The 8,667-nt window shown below is 41.7% G+C and overlaps 1 non-coding gene across 1 annotated transcript; it reads right to left on the reverse strand.

Annotated features, from left to right (window-relative positions):
* Nucleotides 1–7,828: 7,828 nt before the first annotated feature.
* Nucleotides 7,829–7,935, reverse strand: LOC126250451 (U6 spliceosomal RNA). Its single transcript, XR_007545688.1, has one exon. It is a non-coding gene; the product is annotated as a U6 spliceosomal RNA (small nuclear RNA).
* Nucleotides 7,936–8,667: the final 732 nt, after the last annotated feature.

Raw genomic sequence — 8,667 nt, forward strand, 5'->3', positions numbered from 1 at the left:
ACCCTCAAGGAAGCATTCAAAAAACTCGCCACACGGCTGTACAGGAATTCGAGGCACTCGAACAATCCTTTCAGCTTTACGCTGGGAAACTTGAAAGGTCTCTGTTGGATTCCTTTCATGTTAATTTCTTAAATCTGTTGTCATTTACGGCATAAATTCCTATTCTAAATTTACTGTGGCGTTTCTGACTGTCTGGGACGAGACTGAGTGGTGAAACGTGTTACTTTTACACATAAACAAGAACGATCTGTCACACTACTACACTTTAAAACACAGTTTATATGTAATTCATGTCACACAGTCTCATACGGAACCTACATCCGCTTTCTTTTATATACTGTATATGATAAGATACTGTCATCCCCCTTCCCTTCTGTGTGAGAGGATGAATGAGCAAATGTATTTGTAGTTGCATGCTGGATGGTAGCAGACAAGCCTGTCTGCTAGAGAACAGTAGGACCAACGTCGGAACAGGTTGCTACGCTGTCTAAAAACAGAGAGGTTTCTATGCTTAGTATGGTCCTGTCTGTCCTTTGTCATGTTGGTATAGGAAGCTGCCTCTCTGGTCACTTCCGTTTGTATTTGGTAAGCACGCTCGGTAGGAGCGCAGGTCAGTCTGTCCGTGGCGAGCGTCTGAAGTGGTAAGATCTCCGGCTAAGCGCGTGTCTGCTAAGTCTGTAGGACAATGGATTTCTTAAGTTCAGCCTAACTGAAAATTTAATCACCTTCATTTCAGGTTTAGCTCTAAATATCTAATGTTATCTTAAATTGCAACGCAGTGTATTTCGAGTGTGAAGTTCAGAATATCTTCCAGTAGTTGCTTTGTCACTACTTTATGAGTAAAATGGAACCACGTGTTGATCAGTAACTCTAACTAGCATCATCAATCTTCAATGCGAATGTGCGTGAGATTATAACGTCTTGTCTTGACAATATTTTTCAATATAGCAACTTTTCTTTATGCTCAACCCACGTGCGGTGTACTTTGTGAGACCAGTACCATGTGCTTATACAATTGTTTGACACATCAGGTTAATAGTAAGACGATAGTAACCAGTTCGAGGTTTTTCTTTTGTAAATTGCTTTTCGATCTAATTTATTTTAATTATCAAAATTATTGTGGAGTTAAACCAAGTTGACCACGTGAAGCATGTGGTGTAATCATCAAAGTAGCCCTCAGCTATTCTTTTCGGGAAGATTTCACAGAAAGTTAGTATGAATTTAGTACACCAGTGTGTGGTAATTACATGACGGACAGGATTGTGCTACGAACGTAACTTCTTTGGGTGTAAATTGAATCGGTTGGTTGTGGTTAATTTCCTCTAGCATATGTTTCAACGTTCTTCGTGTGTTATTTTATGAATGCAGTGTTGTATGCAGTCTCCCAATCTTGGCTCCATGTTTGATGTGTTACGTAAGATCACAAACTCACATTTTCACAGTCCTAAATAAGGCACCAGCTTAGTTATGACTCACGTTTAATATGCTGAAATTTCAATGATCAATGTTAAAATAAATTTCGAAATATAAACTGATTTATTTCTTGTTATTTAAATTCTCTTATATATATATATATATATCACCGGTTGTCGTATGACTATTAAAAGATTATAATTAATGTTAGTCTGGTTGGGAATTTGGTAAGCTAGACTGGATACCTGGTGAAACAGTTGCGCAGTAATGCAAGGTTAACTTCCCCAGACAGCTCACAGCTTTTATCCCGCTTTTATTGTCTATCAGTACCGCTTTCATAGCAAATTAAAGTAACAACTTTACAAACTATGATCACCACCATAGGTGAGAGCATAAGCGACCAAAGACACTGTTAGCTAGGGCATAACTACCTATGGCGAGCTAGCATACACTCACAAGCGACAACATCGGCAAGCTCCTGCACATCAGCAACACTGACTGAGTATGACAGCTGCTATCACAGTCGACCAACAGGCTGCAGCAGGGAAGCCGACAAGCTCGCACACTAACGCACAAACCGCCAACGCTACCCTACACTGTGAATCCGATATATGACCTGTCAGACACTAACTGATGATGAACCCAACTATTATAGATATGCTGATGCTGACCGAAAAGCCAACACTGGTAACCAGCTGCAGTCGCCGAGTGATATCTCTCCACCACGTCCAAGGTATCTGCCTGCATGATACCCAGTACTAACAAAACCTACCCTTGCACGACCTGTCGCAGGTAGCAAAAAAACCGCTACTGCTCTTACAACCCGATCCAACTATTGCACAGATTTTTTTTCCCTTGGCACTTTTTTTCCTACGCCCTTCAAACCTCTACCCTTCGTTCAACTTTCGACCCAATCTATCTCCAGATGAGCGCGTATTAATGGTTAATCATAACCAGACGTATGCAAACATCACAGTACTCACATCCTGCGAGACCTCGCTTTGTGAAAACTAATCAATATTGTGAGTAAATTAAGTATATGACCGAAAAAGTCAGTCTTCAGGAATTGAGAAACGAACCCTGTCGTCCAGGACCGTGTGCCGCAAAGAACACAGCTTCGCCACGAGATGGGGAAATTCACTGACGTCTATCGTGCTGAATGAGGCCTAAGCGCTGTAGTGTGAGTGCGACAGAAGAGTACCTACGTCATAGGGAAACGCCATAGAAGCTGTCTGTGGCCAGGGAGACGTAGCAGTGTTAAATATGGCGGACCTACGATCGGCCATGAAGGGGAACATTTATGAAAACTATTTAATTCAGTAGTAATTCAGGGAATGAAGCCACAGTAATTTTAATCTGCCATCCTTCATAAATTTTCATGGTGATCCCAATAAAACTTGAATATTTATCATATCTATAATAGTTTAGGATTTACTGTTAAAGTGAAATTAACAAGTTTTTGTAACGAAGACCTGAATGCTAAAATCTGAACGCTTTGGTCGATCTTAACGATCGATATTTCATATAGAAGCGTATTATTAAAATGTCAAATGTTGTGAATATCAACTTTGTAACTTTATTTGTTTAAAAGATATAGTAAATTTAAATTATCAGTATTTTCAGTTAAGCATCAGATCATCATTTCTTCCACACAAAACACATTGAACGATGTCAGCATGTCACCTTATTGGATCATTAGGTAACAGAATATTGGTTGTAAAGTTTAGTGCATAATAGTTACTTTTTTATTATTTATCAGAAAGCACATTGGTGCAAGGCTACTGGCTGTGGCATTCAAAGCTAACAAGGGAACCTCCCCATCGCACCCCCCTCAGATTTAGTTATAAGTTGGCACAGTGGATAGGCCTTGAAAAACTGAACACAGATCAATCGAGAAAACAGGAAGAAGTTGTATGGAACTATGAAAAAATAAGTAAAATATACCAACTGAGTAGTCCATACGTATGATAGGCAACATCAAGGCTCATTTGAACTCAGGAGCGCCGTGGTCCCGTGGTAAGCGTGAGTAGCTGCGGAGCGAGAGGTCCTTAGTTCAAACCTACCCTCGGGTGAAAAGTTTAACCTTTTATTTTCAGTTTATGTAACAAACGCTTATATTTTCATCAATTTTTGGGAGTGATTATCACATCCACAAGAAAATCTAAATCGGGCAAGGTAGAAGAATCTTTTTACCCATTCGCCAAGTGTACAAGTTAGGTGGGTAGACAACATATTCCTGTCATGTGACACACATGCCGTCACCATTGTCGTATAGAATATATCAGACGTGTTTTCCTGTGGAGGAATCGGTTGACCTATAACCTTGCGATCAAATGTTTTCGGTTCCCATTGGAGAGGCACGTCCTTTCGTCTACTAATCGCACGGTTTTGCGCTACGGTCGCAAAACACAGACACTAAACTTATTACAGTGAACAGGGATGTCAATGAACGAACGGACAGATCATAACTTTGCGAAAATAAAGATACTAAAATTTTCAGGCGAGGGAAGAATTGAACCTAGGACCTCTCATTTCGCAGCTACTCACGCGACCCACGGGACCACGGCGCTCCTTGAGTTCTATAGTCATTGATGTTGCATATCTTCGCATGGACTACTCAGTTTGTATATTTTACTAATTTTTTTCATAGTTCCACACAACTTCTTCCTGTTTTCTCGATTGATCTGTGTTTAGTTTTTCAGGGCCTATCCACTGTGCCAACTTATAACTAAATCTGAGGGGGGTGCGATGGGGAGGTTCCCTTGTAAGAAGGAAACAGTATTGGTTTTATGTAAAAGAATTTAACGTTTATTATGCAATGGATATTATTGTTACTTTATTTAGAACGTGAAAGTGGTCAAGCTTTGATTATTTACATATGTTAAAATGTGAAATAATGTAGGATGAGCTGTAGCCAATCAGATGGACGGCTTCAGGAAAGAGAACTGCCCTATTTATTTGAGCGAGGATGTTCGGCGCGCTGGCAACGCGGCCGGGGACAGGCAGAGGGACAGTGGCTGGTGGAGAAGCGAAACGGACGGCCGGTCTTTAGGTAGCTAGGAAGTGAAACGACAGAAAATTTCGCGTTGTGTGGTTTCGTGGACTTAGACTCTGAGCGGTGAGCAGCCGCGCGCCTGGTGTGAACTCTTTAACTTTTCGCGTAGTTAACGAGGTGGAGTAATGGATTTGTAATTCGTGATAAGATTGTGAATGATCGAACTGTGTCAAATGGATATGTGCTCGAGTGTAATAGTAATTCTAAATACGAGCACTTTCGCTATTAGTTTGCTTTCTGAAGAAACATTATTCTAACCAAATCGCAGTTGTGTGACCTACATCGCCGGCTGGTGTGGCCGAGCGGTTCTAGGCGCTTCAGTCTGGAACCGCGCGACTGCTACGGTCGCAGGTTCGAATCCTGCCTCGGGCATGGATGTCTGTGATGTTCTTAGGTTAGTTCGGTTTAAGTAGTTCTAAGTTCTAGGGGACTAATGACCTCAGATGTTAAGTCCCGTAGTGCTCAGAGCCATTTGGACCTTTTTTTGGCCTACATCATTTAAGGATCGTTAATTTAGCTCCCGATATTATTATTACTGTTGTTATATGTTTATTATCGTTGTATGTTTCATACAATTTGGCAAACTTGCCATCAGCCAGACAATTTAAACAGAGAGTCACAAGTGTCTAATTTAGGGCGTGTAATGCGACACGTGCCGTTCAACCCCTAGACGAGTTTCAGCCAAGACATTTGGATGAAGAGGAACCGCATGTGAGCCCGAACATCAATGGGATGTTAGCTCGCAATATGCAGAGATAGCAGTAGAGTTTTTGTGTTGGCTTTCATGCCGTTGTGGGCGTGGAGGGGCTCCAACCTATTTAGAAACAAAAATTTTAAAAATGAGCTAATAGATCGATTGCGACTGCTCATGGCGTCAGCTGCTGCTGGTAATGCTACGCATTCGAATGAGGTTGTTTCAGTAACCTCCAAGCATAGAGAGAGAGGTATAATTGAATAAGTGTGGAGACATTAGTTCGATAATTGCACAAACCAGCACGTAAAACATACCCTCATAGTCATGTTATGATTATAGGTTTGGATGACATCTGGCAGGATGATCTTGTGCATATGCAGGAATATTCACATGCAAATAATGGATACAAATCTGTTGTAATGGTTATTGATACATCCTCCAAATTTGTCTGGCCATTATCTGTTAAAACAAAAACAGGGAGAGTTGTCACGGAGGTGTTTGAGCGTTTGTTGTAGACAGGGACGAATCAATGATCAGACAGTCTCCAAACCTATGATGGTGGAGAGTTTTACAATAGGTATTTCAAGACCGTGATACAGTGGTATGGAATACATCACTACTCAAAATTAACCCATCTGAAGGCGAATATCGTGGAGCGTCTGAACATACCAATAAAAAGTTAAATGTGGATGCATTTTAATCTTAGCGGTTCAAACAAATGGACAGATGTTTTCCCAGAAATAACTGCGCAGTGTAATCGAACAAAACATGGCACATTAAAAATGAGACCAATCAATGTTCATGATGATGGACTCATGGATACGATACACTACCGCATTAAAATGCTGGATCCTTGCAAACAGAAATTTATCTCAAAACATAAAACATCATTTGAGAAGTCATACCTCCCAAACCGGTCCATTGAAATGTTCACTGTTTCCAAAGTGCAGAAAACAAATCCCAGAACTTGCATCTTGAAGGATAGCACTGGCACTGAAATTTCAAGATGCTTTTACACAGAGGAAATGCGGAAGAGCTCAGAACCACATGTGTTTCTCATAGAGCGTATCGTAAGACGTCAAGATAACAGAGCACTAGTTAAACAGCTTGGCTTTCCTGCAACACAAAACAGCTGGGCTGACGCTGACTATTTGCTATATGATTGGGTGCACAGAGCACAGCCAGCACAGTAGCATAACATGCATGATAGGAGACACATTATAGAAGGTGATGGTATTCTCAACAAACTTCCATTCAACTGCACATTCCGGGGTATAATTACTGCGGTCCTGGTACAAAGCTTCAAAAGTGTTTGGCTCGTGGTGATAAGGGGATTAACCAGACTGACGAGTCCTGTTCGGAATACGGCATTGCATAAGCATAACATAACGTTTTCCAAGGATGTAACGCTGCAGATCGAGTTTTAGCTGATACAGCCAAGGCAATACGTGCAAGAAACGATATTGGTATAGGGCAGCGATTGCAACATTTGTAGTTGATAAAACCATGGACGGTAAAATTAAGTTGGGCTTGGGTGTGAATTTCAAGCAAGTTATGAATGTCGCATTTCGTGCACTGAAAAAGAAGACAGTGATGATGAATAAGAAGAAACCAGGGCAGGGGTGTTTAAAAAACAGTATTCAGACAGTGTTGTATGCATCTAAAAGCGCCTGAATCCCCGGTTCTAACAATGCCCAAGACATCAGACAGAATTATCCCCTTCCTAATTCCTGCCCTCGCAAGTCTCTCAGCGATAGGTTCACTGGCTGGTGGTGCTACGACTATTGCCAGAACAGTCAAGAAAGCACAGAACTCCAAGGAGCAGCTGGAGGAAGCAAGAAGACATAAACGCATGATGGAAGCAGCAGCTATCGGAAAAGTATTATACCTGAAACCATATATGAAAGGACTAGGTCTCTTCATAAACAGAAAAAAATCTATTAGCTACCCTACCGGATAGACCGCTTACAAATACAGATCTACTCAAGTTTGTTTGGACAAAATTCAGCATTCCAAGATTCCGTGGCGTAAACGAAGTAAAATGAGGCACTATTGACCTTAAGGCCCCATCCGCGGAAGTTCAGCCGCCGGGTTACAATTCTTATTTCAGGTGACGCCACATTGGGCGGCTTGCGTGTCGGTGGTGATGAAATGAAGATGAGGACAACACCCTACCCAGTCCATGAGCGGAGAAAATCACCAACTTGGCCAGAAATCGAACCCGGGCCCGCTACATGGCCGGCCGCGGTGGTCTCGCGGTTCTAGGCGCGCAGTCCGGAACCGTGCGACTGCTACGGTCGCAGGTTCGAATCCTGCCTCGGGCATGGATGTGTATGATGTCCTTAGGTTAGTTAGGTTTAAGTAGTTCTAAGTTCTATGGGACTGATGACCACAGCAGTTGAGTCCCATAGTGCTCAGAGCCATTTGAACCATTTGAACCCGCTACATGGTAAGCAAACACGCTGCCACTCACCTCTTTTCTTTTTTTTTTTCAATATAGTTCGTTGCTTTTTTTGGTCTGGGCGGACGTCACAAGACATCTGTTCAAGTTGATCGGTGATTTCTTGACTCAGTTTTTTTATTACAGAGAGCACACAGCTCTCTGACCGAACACGCTGAGCTACAGTGTCGGTTATAAAAAATAAAAATAAAATTTAAAAAAAATAAAAAAATTGGAACCCTTCACGATTTTGCGTGTCATCCTTGCGCAGGGGCCATGCTAATCTTCTCTGTATCGTTCCAACTGTAGTATATGTACCGCCGAAGCGAGTACGCTCACCTAAGCAGGCGGACTCGGTGGCGTGTTTATGCATTACCAGAGACTATGTGGAAATCAGAAGAATGTGGAATTTTGAATTTAGATGTTGCTCGGAGACCAGGAATTCACTGGCTGGTGTATGTTAAGAAAAATACAAATAACGTCTCCAGTTTCGACTCATTTGGAGACCTGCAGCCACCAGAAACATTACGACGATACTTCACCGCCAGAAGACGTGTGTTCTACGATTTTCATCGCTACCATGAATTTAATACTTACTTGTGTGGGCATCTGTGCATCGTGTTCTTCTAACGTTTACGAAGAAGGATATATAAGGAGGTGCATTTAACGTCGTCTCATCAGTTGAGGTCCAGATGCAATGTCGTATACTCTGCCTTTAAGAGAACGAACGTCAGTATTATGTGCGAATTATTTCCCGCCAGTCTATTTAAGGAACGGGGAATGAGGTATTTTGCTAATTGGACTGGAAACATACAACTGGTGCACACGACATTGACGATTTAAACGACGTTTGAAAATGGTCTAGAAAAGGGATTGTGCTACGTACAAACATCAATACACTTAAATATGAAGTAAAGTCACTGAATGCAGCGACTAACTTTAACCAGAAAGATTCAATAGGACGGCTATTGGGTTTCACAAAAGGAAAAGTTTTGAAGAAGGACCCTAATATATTTTACAGGTCCAACCAGTCAGTGGATATACTTCCTATCAGTACAATCCATG

This window comes from Schistocerca nitens, chromosome 3 (assembly GCF_023898315.1).
Source record: "Schistocerca nitens isolate TAMUIC-IGC-003100 chromosome 3, iqSchNite1.1, whole genome shotgun sequence".
NCBI lineage: Eukaryota > Metazoa > Arthropoda > Insecta > Orthoptera > Acrididae > Schistocerca > Schistocerca nitens.